This window comes from Xyrauchen texanus, chromosome 44, assembly GCF_025860055.1.
Source record: "Xyrauchen texanus isolate HMW12.3.18 chromosome 44, RBS_HiC_50CHRs, whole genome shotgun sequence".
NCBI lineage: Eukaryota > Metazoa > Chordata > Actinopteri > Cypriniformes > Catostomidae > Xyrauchen > Xyrauchen texanus.
This window is the reverse complement of record NC_068319.1, coordinates 16,328,161-16,344,579: the sequence shown is the minus strand read 5'-3', so window position 1 is coordinate 16,344,579 and position 16,419 is coordinate 16,328,161. Positions and strand designations below refer to the sequence as shown.

The 16,419-nt window shown below is 38.4% G+C and overlaps 1 protein-coding gene across 1 annotated transcript in view; it reads right to left on the bottom strand.

Moving 5' to 3' along the window:
- Positions 1–15,011, bottom strand: part of LOC127636722 (rho guanine nucleotide exchange factor TIAM1-like) — a 71,615-nt gene extending 56,604 nt beyond the window's left edge. Inside the window, exon 1 of the mRNA XM_052117411.1 lies at positions 14,829–15,011. The gene's annotated coding sequence lies outside the window, so the exon portion shown is untranslated. The remainder of the gene's footprint in view (positions 1–14,828) is intronic.
- Between the last annotated feature and the right edge of the window lie 1,408 nt (positions 15,012–16,419).

The window sequence follows — 16,419 nt, the reverse complement described above, 5'->3', positions numbered from 1 at the left end:
CCTGTATACCAATGACTGCACTGCCAAGGACCCCTCTGTCAAGCTGCTGAAGTTTGCAGATGACACTACTGTCATGGGCCCCATCCAAGATGAATTTTGTTTTGTCTTAAGGTGCGTACACACTGCCAGCGACTCAATACCATTAATTTTCAATGCGAGCACAGCGACTTCCGGCGACACGAGCTGTCGCGACCGTTGGCGCTAGATGTGGGCGTGTCCAGCGACGCAACAAAGTTGAGAAAAGTTCAACTTTGGAGCGACTAACGGAAGCAACAGCCAATAGGAGAGAAGACAGGAGAACTCACAAGATCCTTCTCTCTCTCTCTCAGCTCCTGCAGTAACGGAAAGATGGATGAAAGGCTAATTCTTGCTGTTAGAAATTTTCCAGTGCTCTATGATATGTCTCTTCCCACGTACAAGGACATTTTTAAGAAAAATACTGCGTGGAAAGGTGTATCTGAGATCGCGGGGATTTTATGGACCCAGACAGACCGGCATTTGCATTTTCGCCGCAGATAAACAGCCGCTATGGCAAACAGCACGCCTTGTTTCCTTGTTTCTAGCATTTTATGTACTGATTCCATTTATATTTAGTCTTTTCCCTCCAAAATGTTTGTTTTTAGTGGCAAGAAAAGAGATTCGCTGTCAACAGCAATGGAATGATATCCGTGAATGTCATTTACAAACGTTACTAGGCAACCAGTAGTGGGAACACCCACTAGCGACTTCACCGCCAGCCACTGGCGACCTGCAGCGATAAAGTCGCTGGCAGTGTGTACGCACCCTTACTGAGTGTTCCTATAAATACTATTTATTTGTATTCTATTTTTTTTTATTATTATCTCTGTCTTGTTGTTGTATTGTTTTTGCACTGGAAGCTTCTGTCATCAAAACAAATTCCTTGTATGTTAGCATACTTGTAAAGTTTATTCTGATTCTGATCTGCAGGTGTTTGTTTGGAGTAATTTAAAATTGAGGATGATTATTAATACTTCTCTGAGACCACCAGACCAGTTTCCTCTCTTTTGTACAGAAATGCACTATGACATGGAATACTGAGTTATCTAGGCTCCTTTCCTCTCTCCATAAATTATAAAGCTATGATGTAAGAAGAAAGAGACTGATAATACACCAGGGTGACTTGCTTCAGTGATATTGAGGATATCTGTGTGATTAAATGAAAAAACTAAATGAGATTTGCTCTAAAGCAAAAAGTGACTAATCACATCATGCACCATTCAGGTTGTATCCACAAATAAAACAGCAGGCTTATGCTGGGATTTTCTCTGAATTGTTGAGGGGTCCTTTGCAGTCTCGGTCTCTTACAAGGCTGTTGACCAGTAGATGAAGAGAGATCAGATCTATCCCTGCTGTTAGCCTAGCATGTCTAAAACTACAAACTCTCTGGAGTACCATAGTCATGCACTATATGATCCTCAAAACCAACACAGAGCTTAGCGTTTCTCATCTGCCACTCTTATTCAACCCATATAACCCTCTTAGAAGGGGAGACAGAGTGTGTGGTTCCATAATTATGCCAAATTAAAGCAAAATGAGTCTGACTGCAGGGAGCAAATACAGCACTGGACCAATGCTTTCTCTCTGTCTGGTCACATTGATGGTACGGGTGTGTACATTTGTAGATAGTGCCTTAGTAAAAAAGTCATGGACACAGTTTTCAAGTAAAGTGCTGTTCTACTCTATTCTATATTTAAGGGAAATAAAGACTGTTATGAAACATAGAGTTCATATCTAAATTCTGATTGGATGAGCCATGTTTAAAGCTGTTTTAAATGCACACCTGTGACTACATTCTGAGCCAAGTTGCTAGTTGCTTGGCAACCATAAACAGCCAGGCTTATGCACTACAGTTAAGCTTTATGAAATAAATTACTTGGTGGGAAAATTGTTAAGTCCAATTATTAATATTAATAAATGTAACTATTTAGTGAACATTGAACACGTACTTAAAAAGCACCTCGTGCGACCCCCGCGTATACATTTGTGGACATTGTATTTTGGCTTTGCTATGTGCGACACATAATTTAAATTCATTTAAACCTATTGATCTCAGTTCAGAAGACTCTGGGATGTCATTAAATGGTTAAACTTTTGATGTCATGTGACAAAAGAGGGGTGGTGGCGTAGTGGGCTAAAGCACAGAACTGTTAATCAGAAGGTTGCTGGTTCGATCCCCACAGCCACCACCATTGTGTCCTTGAGCAAGGCACTTAACTCCAGGTTGCTCCGGGGGAATTGTCCCTGTAATAAGTGCACTGTAAGTTGCTTTGGATAAAAGCGTCTGCCAAATGAATAAATGTAAAAGTAAATGTAAACAAAACAACATAGCGCTGATCACAGCAGAAAAAGTAACAAAACTACATCTGGTAAGAAAATGTATTACATTTTTACATTGAAAACATTTTGAGAAAAAAGATTAGAGTCTCTAGTTTCATCTGATATGTCATTTAAAAAACTTGAGCGATTTATTGTGAAACGCCATGCTGCTAAAACAATTTACACTAATATGTACTTCAGTGCATTTTTTCCTTAGAGTGGGATTATCACATTAAGAATGAGGGTTCATCCAAAAGCAGAAAAATGTTGCTTTCAGAGGCTTTAAATGGAGTTAGGATGAAAATAAGGTGCATTTCAAACTGTTTTGAGACCAGTGCAGACAGACAGCACACTGGAAGTTAAGTAATATTCTAAATAGGGATCAAGGGAGCATCCTATAACTCTTTATGCAGCAAAGTGCATTCACTCCTAAAATCTGACCAATAGTTCAGTTTCATGCTGCAGATGATGTTTGGGCCACTCAACATGTTTGGCAGACATGGGACAATGATAATCAATACATAGATTCAGAATTTATAATGTATAATTTTATTTGAACATGATTGACAGTGATTGGATGATGTTGGACATTACTTTAAATTAGAATTAATTATGCTAATTTCTGATGGAATGTCCGTAACGTCTCAAAAACGTGAATAACCAACACTCCTGGAAACATAGTAAACAATTTGATAAAAAAAATAAATCTGACTGTGGAGCGGGACATGGTCATGTATCTGTCATTGGGGAGACAGGAAGCGGTAAGGGCCATCACCTGGTGATTTAATGATACATAACACATGTGTCTCATTAGTGACGACGGAGACAGGCTTGAAAAGCCGCCGAGAACGCCAGTGAGGGAGAGAGAGAACGACACGAGAAACCAGAGATTGCCGTGTCCAAGTAAACCCTCTATTTAGCTGAAAAGCCTGGCCTTGATTTGTGTGACTGGAAAGCCCATGTTTTTATTTGTGAAGCTGAAGCTTTAATAAAAAGCTATAGTACCTGGACTGCTGTCCCACTCCCTTCTTGCTCGAACCTGTTACACTGACTTTCTATAGTTTGGTATTATTTAAAATTTGTCCAGCTGTCCCCATATGAGGACAAAAATGTTTAGGAAAACTATTTGCTCTAGATTGTTTTAGTTTTTTTGCATGTTTATAAGGTGCTACGAGTAACAAATCAAAAAGGTAAATGGAAAACAGCAGTCATGCTCGTGTCTCAGGAGGTTAAGCCATTGGAGGCCATTCATTACACTGATTTTACAACTTTTTAAAAGGGGTAAAAATCTCTTAAAAATCTCTACAAATAACAAGTCAGTAAAATCAGTATAATGCATGGCCTTGAGAGGCTAATTGCTATATTTTATCAGGTCTGTGTCATATTTACGCACCAGGGCCGACTCAATGGCTATATCCTGATATTATACACACACACACACACACACACATGCAGACACACAATTCCTCCCTATCATCCCAATTCATCTAGATGCACCAGCCATTATCAGGTTAGAGGTAGTGAAGTTGGGGGAAATGGAGTGTAAATGGGGCTAATTTGTGTCTTATGTCTGGGGAAAATGGAGTGATGTCATGCAGGAAGAGAAGAGGACGACTACAGATGGGTCCTCTCACTTATCAGAGGGGAGAAATGTTTGGCTGTGGGGCTCCCCATTTACACACGTCCAATGACACGCTTTAACAAAGAGTGCCAGTCTGGGTGGAAAAAGACAGAGAGACATGGGGAGGGCACGAGACAAAAGGATAAAAGCGGATGAGTTTGTCTGGAAAGGATTTGGCCGTGTTCTGCTTTGCTTTAACAAGACTAAAATAACAAAACTGATTACTCTGCTATCCGGCCACAACTCAAAAAGAAAATGATATTTCAAAGAAAAGGCAGCTGTTCATTTTGGAGTGGTGGTGGCGTAGTGGGCTAAAGCACAGAACTGGTAATCATATTGCCGGTTTGATCCCCACAGCCCCACCATTGTGTCCTTGAGCAAGGCACTTAACTCCAGGTTGCTCCGGGGACTGTCCCTGTAATAATTGCACTGTAAGTCACTTTGGAGAAAAGTATCTGCCAAATGCATAAATGTAAATGTAGCTGTAAAAATCAAATGTCCCAACTCACCACAGATTTGTTTTCACTCTATTTGTCTTTCTTTTCCTAAATAAGCCTTCAGTTCTCTTTGTGTCTGGTCCACAGCACTAGAAACTCTCAAGCAGAGCAAACTCTCAATGCACACATAGGCAGCTTGTGTCAAGTGTGTGAGTGAATGCCCGCAAATGCTGGCTGGCACACATCCAGAACACACACTCATAGTGAAGGGATTCCGGTGCTTGACAGTGAATGAGAGGTAGGATCATGCTTTGACTTCATGCCCACGGCTCTTCTCGTCTGCCAGCGAGTACCAATGGAAAATACGACAGGGGAGTGGTGGGGGTTGAGAAGGCCCTGAATGCCACACTGGTGCTGCATAACCCTTACTTCCTTTCTCAGCTTAGCTGAGGCCAACGGACAGAAACTTACACAGCTGATGAGTGCCACCTAAAAGCCATGACAGGTCCATTGACAGAGAGAGAGATAGAGAGAGAGAGAGAGAGAGAGAGAGAGAGAGAGAGAGAGAGAGAGGAGGAAATGAGTGATCAAAATGCTCCAAGCCACCTTTAAGTGCTTGAAGCAACTGCATTGGAGGAGGAGGGGCAATTTGTCTAATTCTTCCACTCTCTTATTCTCTCATTATTTTTGCACCTGCATCAACAAGCAGAACCTTGCTAAACAAAGTCCTCCTTTAAGAAAAGATAGGAGAAGAAAAAAGGGCAGGTAGGTGAATGACACAAGCTTTTGTTTTGGGTGCTGAGAGCACAGGAATGTCACACGCAAACAGCAAAGACAAACTGCAAAAGTAAAGATAGACTTTAAAACAGACAATGTGCATCTATTTCTTTCTTTCAAAGGCTAATTAACGTTGCTGGTTAAAGCCAGGATAAATCTGCAAAATAAAATCAATCAATCTATCCATCCATCCATCCATCCATCCATCCATCCATTTTATTAGCTAATATTAACAAAGATTAATAAATGCAGTAAAAATACATTGTTAATTGTTTGTTCATGATACCTAATGCATTAACTAATGTTAACGAATGGCAACAAACTGCAACACTAGTTAACATTATCTTAGAGCTGGAATCCGCCGGCTCCCAGCACAACACCGACTCATACACAAACTCAGAGTTAGCAAAAAAAAAAAAAATTTATCTACTGAATCCCATCTGGCTAAGCAGGAACTTGATCATGGTCGACCGAAAACTAGAGTGAACATCGGCAGGGCATTTGATTCCTGGAGGGACCTTCGTTCCATTTTGGGGATCAAAACAGACCCTGAATTGGCGTTCTTCTTATTGGACATGTGAGCTTACATAACTGCAAAGCATGTGTAATATAATGCCATCAGGATTGATCTGTGCAATTATAGTTAACTTGATCTTGCCTGCTAACGATGACGAATTGCAAGCTACCTTGCTTTGTAACATTCAAATCATTTTAACGATCTTCTCTTTATACTAAATGTCAGGTATACAGGATAAATTTAAGCAAATACTCTGGATTCTAATTCGTAGTACAACATATGATATACAAAACATACAATAGTGCAACATAACAGTGCAACAGTAATATGTCTGGTATAGTTCAGTAGTATGTAGCTGTATGAGTGTATCAGTATGCTATGTTAGCTGATAATTAGTTTTAGTTTAGTCTCAAAGTTTGCAGTAAAACGATCATAGCTGTGTAATTTTAATTATGCTACCTCATCTGTCAGCATGATGCCGTTGAATCACATTCAGTCTCTTTGGACATTACGTCATTGTTTTGGCTGATGCTCGCTCGCTCGTGTCCCTATGGAGTGTGTGCACGAGCAACAGGGCTGCAGTTCACTTAACAGCCACATGTGTCATTAATAACAAGGTTTTCTGAATCTTACATACTGCATCATTAAACATAGATTGAAGCTCAGAAAAACACGTGTTGAGATCCCTGCATTCTTATTTGCGCTCCATCAAGCTGTGTTTGAATGCAAAAACATGTTTTCATCTGGTGTTGTCTGCTGTCAGTGAGTGGTTTGTTCTCTGTATAACTATGTTGCCCAAACAGCAGAAGTTTTGCTTACTGCCACCTGGAGAAAACAGGTGGTACTTCAAGCTTGAATTGCTCAGATGAAAGAAATATTCCTTATCATGGTCCAAGGACATGATTACTTGTGTTGATTTTTTTTATGCATTATTTTGAATATAATTAATTGCACTAAATTAATGGATTAAATCGACAGCCCTAATATTATATATATATATATATTCATCTCAATGTTAACTTGTAAATAAAATGTTCATGACCTAAAAATAAACTACATTTTTTAATAAATAGAAAAATAAATATATAAAATATTTAATAATACAGCATTTATTTACCTTGGATAATGTTAATTTATATATATATATATATATATATATATATATATATATATATATATATATATATATATATATATATATATATATATTGCTGTTCATTTTTAGTTTACATAATAATACATAATGCATTTATGTTAGCATATACAACATTCAATGTAAAAAAATATTAGCATAGACTTTAACATTTCATTTTAACAACTAAGATTAATAAATGCTGTATAAATATTTATCATTGTTAGTTGTTAACTATTGTGTTAACTAATGTTAGCTTACAGCAGTATCGTGAAATGATACCAAATGCTTATTTTTGCTGTTAACTGTACCACTTTCTTTTGGAAACAGGAACTATCTTTACAAGAAGTGTCCATGCTATGAACCTACACTGTGTGTGTGCTGTGACTGTTGTATTTTTGGTTGTGTTTGAAGGAACAAAAGATTTATCTCAGTGATAGATGATTTCTATAGTGGAAATGAATCTTCTTACTATGCCATGGTATCGTGTGAGTGTGTGTGTGTGTGTGTGTCCATGTGCTAGCAAGACTCAGCCATTTACAGAGACACAATAGAGCTGTTTCAGAGGTATATACACATCTACTAGCCACACCACTACAAATCAATACCATATTACCACATCAGTGCCACACACTATTTAGGCTCAATTCAAAGAAAGACTTACTACTGACCAGCCTGTCCTTTAAAAACTCCCTCCATCTCACACACTAACCGCCAATAAACAACCAAAAAACACACACTCACATAACAAACCATAGACACTGTAGTTCTCACCTTCTCCTCCCCAGCAAGCCGTCATGTCCCACAGAAAGTGTCTCATCAAAGTGTGTCAGCAGTGAACACATTTTAACAGACTGCTAATGAGAATGCTGCTCATTCTGCCAAAATCATACAACTCATGCTGAATGAGACTGTAGTTGTGGAGGTATTAAAAGTGATGACATTATGATTGATGACAGAGATGACTATCATCTGCATAATAATGGTATGAGGTATATGTATACACACAGGGGATTTACAGTAGAATATTACCCTTAAAAGAAGCAATCCAACAATTTCTATCTGAGATACCGCTAAATCTGAGAGATTGTTACTGTACTATTCAAGAATGCTTTTACTCAAGTGCATGTCTAGTTAATAATATAGAAACCAAAGCCAGGATTCAGAGATCAAATGTGATATATTATAATATCAGACTGCCTGGGGGACTGTCACTGTCAAGCTCACAATAAGAAGATGTACATCTCACTATTAAGAAGAACTGAGCTTTCCTGAACTGGATCATAGTGGCCCCAGGCTGACTTTGTATTATTGTAATCCTCTGACCTTGCTGTATGTAAAAGCCACGGTAAAGCTTCACAGGCTGTGCATTTGTGCTAAGTAAAGCTGTGATCACAGAAAATGGCTTTTGCTTATAGCAAGACCTGCTTTTATATTGTGCAGAGGAGCAGAAGAGATTTAAAAAAATCTGGACCTGCATGCCACAGGACAAGAATGAAGACATTCAAATATCCCCTTAAAGGAAAGCAAATTTAGAAAGTAAAATAGACCAGCATGCAATTTCAGTCACTTCTATCGGCCATAATCAGATCTCTTCCAGGTCAGTAGATGGCATTGAGTGAGCCAATCTTCTCTCTTGATGGCTCGTGCTGAAGGGGGGTCTCTATTATGTGGCTGAAAGGAGGTAAATCACAGACAGAGACTGATCTGGCTGGATTAAGTGGCATTGAGAGCCAATTGTCGCTTTACACTGAGTTTAACATGGCCACACTCACACAAATTCAGCAGAATGGAAAAGTTTACATGGTTAAATCCCAACAGCTCCTTCTCTCCCTCTTTTTATTTTTTCTTAGAGGTTGATTTCACGATTTAATGGGGGGTCCTGGACAAACAGAAATGTATCATGGTTGCTATGACAGCACGCCACTCTTTAACAAGCATGAGCGCTTCAAGTGAGAAGGGAACAAATTCCCTTTGGAAGGAAATATATGAGGTAAAATTTAATAGAGTTATAATGATATATAATTGATTTTACAGGTGTACTTTTAGTCTAATACTTTATTTTAATGGTATATTAATATAATTATACATATTATATTCTCTGCACCCATCTACTGAGGTACTTCAACATGGGAATTAACATTCCTTGCATTTGAACATCGTAGTTATGGGCAAATTGGCGTTATTTTGTGGGTTGTGAGTGCCCACGAAGGATACACCTCATGCATCCTCCGAAGTCCCGTGAAAGAAGGTCAAAGGCTGCATTCAAAGTGTCCTACTCGCTTTTCTGAAACGAGACAGCCTCGATGACGTATGCGGCGGACAAATGTGACCTCCAGAGGATACAGCCTTCCAAACGAGACACAGCCATTGAGTTCAAATTCTATGCTATTAGCAGGCACAATTCACTCTTAGTGATCTGCCCACTCTGTGAGTTCTCTCTTTTAACATTATTCTTGTCAATCGTCTCCATAAATTCGTGAAGTAAATGTGAGAGTAATCTGTGGGCTTGCCTGCAGCTGTGTGGCTCATCTATACAGGCTTGCGGTCTGAAGATCTTCAGAGATTAAAGAGATGTTGAGATGATCAAGGACTTTGTCATGACAGGTAAATTAAAATGGTAAACACTGATCTGAACTCTACTGGGGATTTGTCTTGGTAATATTTAGGCTAAAGTAGTGTGACTCAGAGACTCTTGATCTAGATGTCAGCGGTTTTATCACAGCTTCTTGAACTCCCTCTCTCACACAGATCACTTCACTACTGTTTAAACACTGCACATGCACATGTATCCTAAACACACAGCTACATGCATGTTCATCTATTTGTCTTTTGGCTTCGCTGGAATTACTTCTTCATGGAACTTCTGAAACGAGCAATGCATATGTGCGTGTGTCTTTCTATCCTTGGGTTAGAAATGCCATTTTTCTGGTTCAACAGGGTTTTGGTTTTTAGGAGGAGGTGCCTCCAGTATTCATTATGAAACAATATGACATATGTGAACGTCAGAAAGACACACAGATTCTCACACCCTTACTGTAGGCATATTCTTAGAAACTCAAAGTGCAGTATTTGCTAAAATACTTCATGCAACAATGCCCTAGTTGTCTCCTGCGTTTAATAGAGGTTAAAGGGGAAAGGTCAGAGACTATGACCTTAAAGAAAAGATAGTAACTCTGATTTTGCACTGTAAATTCTTGTGGCATTTTTTTCTGGGAATATATTTAGAAATTTTGACCCTCAAAACAATACCAAAAGCTGCCCACCCACCCACCCGCCCACACACACAAACCCTTTTTTTAATCAAGCTCAAGATTTTAAATTCAAATGAATCTCAATGTACAGGGGAAGTTTTTATTTTTGGGCATATACAGTAAGTATCAAATGTATGATACATATGCAGAATCTTGTCTCTTTCTCGCAGCCCCCCATCCTTCCTGTCTGTCTCTCTCTCCATTGCCCTCCTTCTGGCTGTCTGTGCTTAACTAGTCCTGCTGTTATGTGCTAATATTGAAAGAGGAGGACATGCTGAATGAATAAAGGATACGCTGCATTAGGGAAACACACATTAGTGGGAGAGAATAGGGAATATCTGTCAGGTCTTGCTTGCACTTGCACACACACACACACACACACACACACACACACACACACACACAAACACATATCTAACATGAGGATTATAATACCTTGTACAGCACAGGATATTGCTGATGGGTTTATGGAGGCCACAATGTCCGGTTAATCCATAATGTTTATAGACAATATTTGTATATTAATTTGTTTATGTTTAATCCCTGTTTCATAATCTGTATTCAACACTACAGTGACATTCCATCATCTGAATTGTAGGTTACAGGTATTTATAAAAGGTCACTGTGAACAATAAGTGTGAGTATGTTTGATCACTGTTTGAGAATACGGTATGAAACTATCACTATTTGAACAAAGACAAATTCTCTCATTCTCTTTCTTTAATAGCATAGTTTCCCAAAAATGAAAATAATTGAATCACCCCCATGTTTTACGAAACCTGTTTGACTTTCTTTCCTTTGTAGAACACAAACGGACGTTTTGTTCTACAAAGGACAAGCTGCTCTTTTCCGTACAATGGAAGTGAATGGTGACCATAGCTTTTATTGGTGAATGAGACTTAAATTTCAGTCCATTCCTCAAACGAAGCTATTATATGGTTTAAGAAGACTTGGAATAACATTTACAAGTAGTCAGGACTTTTATTACATTGTTTTGGCTATTTGCTTTTGTCCGTTCTGGAGCTTGATAGACCCTAGTCCCTATCCACTGTCATTGCATGGAAGAGAGCAGCTTGGACATTCTGATAAACTTCTTCATGGGTTGTTCCACAAACAAAAGAAGGTCATACAGGTTTGGAATGTCTTGCGGGTGAGTAAATAATGATACAATTTTCAGTTTAAGACACCTTTAATAAATATATATCCCTTAATCTATTTTATTATCTTTGTTAATTTTTACCTTAAACATGCTGTGGCAGTGCTCTGACCCATTTAAGCAGTGTTTCCTCCCCCTGCAGACATATAGCATTTCTACCCCCCACATTTCACCCTGATACCCCCTGCTCCAGTGGGGCAGAAGAAGAAAGTAATGCCCTAAGGGCCAGAGATGCCATGCTGTTACTTAGTTCCACTTATCACACTTAAAGAGCAAAGTCAAACGCCATAATTACCATCATAAGCTTCATAATTACACATATACCCACACTTATAAACAAATAAACAATCTTATATAACTGATAACAGGTTAAAATACAAGCTCATGCATATAGACTGACAAACACTCATGCCTGAACACACATGTGCCCTATTTCACTTCAATAACTTGCAACTACCACAAAGTCTTCCATACTGAATCCCAAGAGAACTGGTGTTTTATATGTTAACGTGTTGTTTTTACATTTCAGTGCCTATATTTGTGTGTCTGGTGCTCATGCAACTCAGAACACAACCAGTACTTGAAGACAAAATGTTTCTGCTACATATTGACCCAAATCACAAAGCTACTGGGCATGGAAATCAATTTGTGTGTATGATAACATCCGTTTTAAAGGAGCGTGTGTGCTTATTGAGTCTAATCTATAGTTTAAACAGCGTATGACAGGAACAAGACAGACGCAGATTAAAAAGTCCAGATATGAGCTCTTTGTCGTTTCTGTCAATGCTGGATCTGGACAGACGAGGGGGAAGTCAATGATACGGTTGGTGTAGGAAGAGTGCGGTTCATTGTTTGTTCTGTTTGCTACTAGAGTGAAGTATGTAGGGTCTTTGTTTAGTCTGAGTGAGTTCCTTCATAGTGCAGGGTAGGGTAATCCATTCATAAAGACAGCAGAGGACTTTGGCTGTCTGACCGCAAGAATCTGGCACTCTTTTTCTCTCTCCGTCTCAGACTCTAAACAGCTGAGACCGGCAGCAGTGACCCCCTGAGCCCAGACAGACTGGTATCAAAATCACACTTTAGTGCTTCAGACTGTATCCGTCTCTCTCTTTCTTGCAAAATATTTCTTTTTAGGTATACCGCTCCTTTTCTTCCCATGTCTCAAATACTCTATAGGTCTCATTGGGGATTTTAACACTGCGCTTAACCTTGTGTAATCCAATTTTTAAACCCAAGCTAAAGCAGCTTTTAACCCAAGGTAAGGCAATGTTTCACACTTGTAATTGTGGTACCAGTGGTATACAGTGTGCGGTGCTAGAATGTAATGATTTCAGTACAGATTGGTAGTAAAAATCATATTCTTTTTCCATAGGGGACTTGATATTTAATGATAAATTATAAACCTTTAAAGACAGACTTACTGTGATCTCAGAGGTTAATTGATTGTATATGCTTCTGTTGAAGCTTAATATCCACTTCATTTCAACTTCCTATACATGTTTAATAGCAGAAATCCTGCTGAAGAACTACAATACCCATGATCCTACAGAGAAAGATCCACCAATCAGTGAATCACCCATCATGACTCATTTAAAATACAATATAATTTTTGGTTTTGTGTGAAATGTAGTAAATATAGTGCTAAATAAGTGTTTATTATTATAATTTTTTTGCAATTTTATGTTTGTTATTTACTATATTAAATTGTGTGATATATCGGCATTGTATCGGCCTATCTGCCACCCAGCTCTCTGGATGTCAGCCATTAAAAATACCATATTGGTCGACTACTAGTTTTGATGACATCTTTCAAACCCAAAATCTGTCTGCATTCTCATTTATCTGCTGCCTTTTGTCCATCTTTCCTTATGCACTCAGCTGTTTCTCCAGCCTTCATATTTACATTCCACTAAACTGTAGACCACACACACACACACACACACACATACACACACATACAGAGAGAGAGAGAGAAACACACACATGTCCTGGAGCTGCTCTGGTGGTTTACAGTAAAACTTTGAAAGGAGGGATATTATTCAAGAGTTAACACAGCAGAACTTACTAGGCTGTAAAACATGGCAGTGCATTTACACATTCTACCTCACACACATACACACACACACACACACACACACACACACACACACACACACACACACACACAAACTCAAAGGCTATATGCAAATAAACATACTGTACATAGCATATATTCAGAACTAAGACATGTTGTCACAAGAAGGCTATTTGTGAGAGAACAGGAAAGACAGAGAGTGATACTGAAAGAGATCTCCTAACAGGCAAAGCATACACCGTCCAGAGAGAAAATTCACATGCACATTAAAGCAGCATGTGGGAGAGAAAGAGTTCACTTTATATTTGAACTGCACATCCGCAGAAACCAACCAATGCTCTGATCTTACTTGCTAGTTCATTCATTGTCTGTACAACAGTGTTAAATTAAAGGGATTTTGAGGGTTCAATACAAGTTAAGCCCAATCGAAAGCATCTGTGGCATAATATTGATTACATAAAAAAAAAAGAAATTGAACTCATCCCTCCTTTTCTTAAAAAAAAAGCACAAATCGAGGATACAGTGAGGCACTTACAACTGAAGTGAATTGGGCCAGTTTTGGAGGATTTTAAGGCAGAAATGTGAAGCTTTTAATTTTATAAAAGCACTTACATTAATTCTTCTGTTAAAACTCATTCATTTTTTGAGCTGTAAAGTTGTTTAAATTGACATTTTTACATTCATTTTAGGGTTCTTGGATTATGAAGTTATAAAATTGGATATAACTATACACCAAAATGGTTAGTACGACATTTTATCACACTAAAATTACACATGTTTACGTCTTGTGGCTAAACTTTTGAAACAGTGAGCATTTTAATGTTTAAGGATTGGCCCCATTCACTTCCATTGTAAGTGCCTCAATGTTACCCAGATTTGAGCTTTTTTAAAGAAAAGAAGGTGCAAGTCGAAATTACTTTTTGAGGTAAACAAGATTATGACACATATGCAATCAATTGAGCAAAACTTGTATTGAACTTGGAATATTCCTTTAATATTCTATATTGCAATTAAAAATCATCTTTATTAAAATGACTGGCCCCTTATTTTATTTTTCTCTCTTTTCTGTCACTGTTTTTGTGTATGAGTTGATGCTACGACAATACTGTATGCAAAACTATCATACCAAAATAAGTGCAAAAACTGACATTGAAAATGTACAGATGAGGAATCTTGTCTCCTTTTATGCTTCCAAACATTTCCATCTGGATGTGGGGATTTGCGCTCCACACAACCATTTGTTTCTGAGACCTCCCAAAACAAACCCCACAGACGCACACTCACAAACCCACAGCATATTGATTGTCCAACAAAGGCACAAGAGGCAGACTTTCAAAGCCTCTGTGTGAATGAAACTCTATTAACCAAGCAGTGTGGCATTTATCACTGTCAGCAGTCTACTTATATACACCGGCATTTGGGACCCAGAAACAGTCCAACAAAAAGACACCAATGTCCAACTGCAATGGAGTCTTTGAAAGACAGTTAAATAGCAAATAAATACAGCTGGTAGTATGGCATACCTCAAGGGTAGAGTCTAGGTCCGTTTTCGTTTCGCAATAAAGTATCCAAGCATCAGTGGTTTGAATGTTTTCTAGCTCAGTTCATAAGGGTAATGTCTCCTCTCAGTACAAGTCGTAATCCTGTGTGTGTCTGTGCCTCTCGTATCTCAGAACTCCACAACACACTCAGTCCAACCATGTGAGGATGAGTCTGTTTGCTGAGAGCACAGAAAGGGGTGTGCGCGCGCTCTCTCGCTCACTCTCTTTCTCACCCGTTTGCTCAACCCTCCCCTTTCCTCCATTTTCTTCTCCTCCCCCTCTTCTTCTCACCTTCCCCCTCTCTGCGATTTCACCTCCTGTAGCTCAACAGTATCTGCCAGGACGCAGCCTGGATCTTTGCCCCTAAGCTTTAAGACACCCCCTGTTTCCTTTTAAATTGCCTGCCCATGAGTCCTAAGATACCAAAATTCTGTCCACAAACACAAACATACATAATACTATAGCACAACACATGGGTATGAAAGATTTTAATGTTTCTACTTTTATGTGTAATGTGAAAAATCATATCTTTATGACAATTTCATATACAAAGGAATGTTCCAGGTTCAATACAAGCTCAATCAACAGCATTAGTGGCATAATGTTGATTAACACAAAAAAACATTTTCGACACGTCCCTCATTTATTTAAAAGAAAGGAAAATTCGTAATTGAAGTTAGGCACTTACAATGAATGTGAATGGGGCCAGTACTATATTAGTTTTGTGGTAATCAACATTATGATAAAAATGCTGTCAATAGATCTTAACCAGAATATTCCTTCAAAGCAAATTTAAATAAAAGCAATTTAAAGGGTTAGTTAACATTTTGCTACAGTGTACTAGCCTTCATGTTATTCCAAACCTGCATGACTTTCTTTCTTCCATGGAACATAAAAGGAGACATTAGGCAGAATGTTTCCCTCAGTCTAAAAGGTAATGTTGACTGACAATAATTTTTTCTTAGCAATTACTTTTAACCAACTGGTTTTATTTTATCCATTAAATTTTGCCATTGTATGGGAAATAAATAAATAAAAATAAAGTGAATGGGACTGAGGCTGTAACATCTCCTTTAAGGCCCTGATATACTTCCGGAGAAGTTCTTCTTCATTAAGGGGTAAAAAGAAGTTCTAAACAACTGAGCAATGGTATACTGTTTGTGAACATTTAGTCACCCGCTACACTGCTGTGGGAGGCATTTAGAAGTACATTGGCACTAATGGGCACTAGTGTTTGAGTAGATATGAGTAGACTAATTAAATAAACAAATACAAACAAATCGCATGATATAATCTTGGAAAATGCCTCTAAGTGAATGATACTTCTACACGAAGGTGTGTTCATGTTGACTGATTTTTCCTGACTGAACAACATAAGCAGAATTAGCTATCTGCCTCAAGGTAGGTGGAGCTTTAGGTCACACCTACAGATAGCATGGACTAATGGCAATAAAAGAGATTTTTGCAGCTGGTACGAATTTTTCCTAAAAGTTTGCCCCAGTGAGCTGATAGGAACTGTTTGATGAAGTTCTGTATATCAGGGCCTTTAGTGTTCCATGGAAGAAAGAAAGTC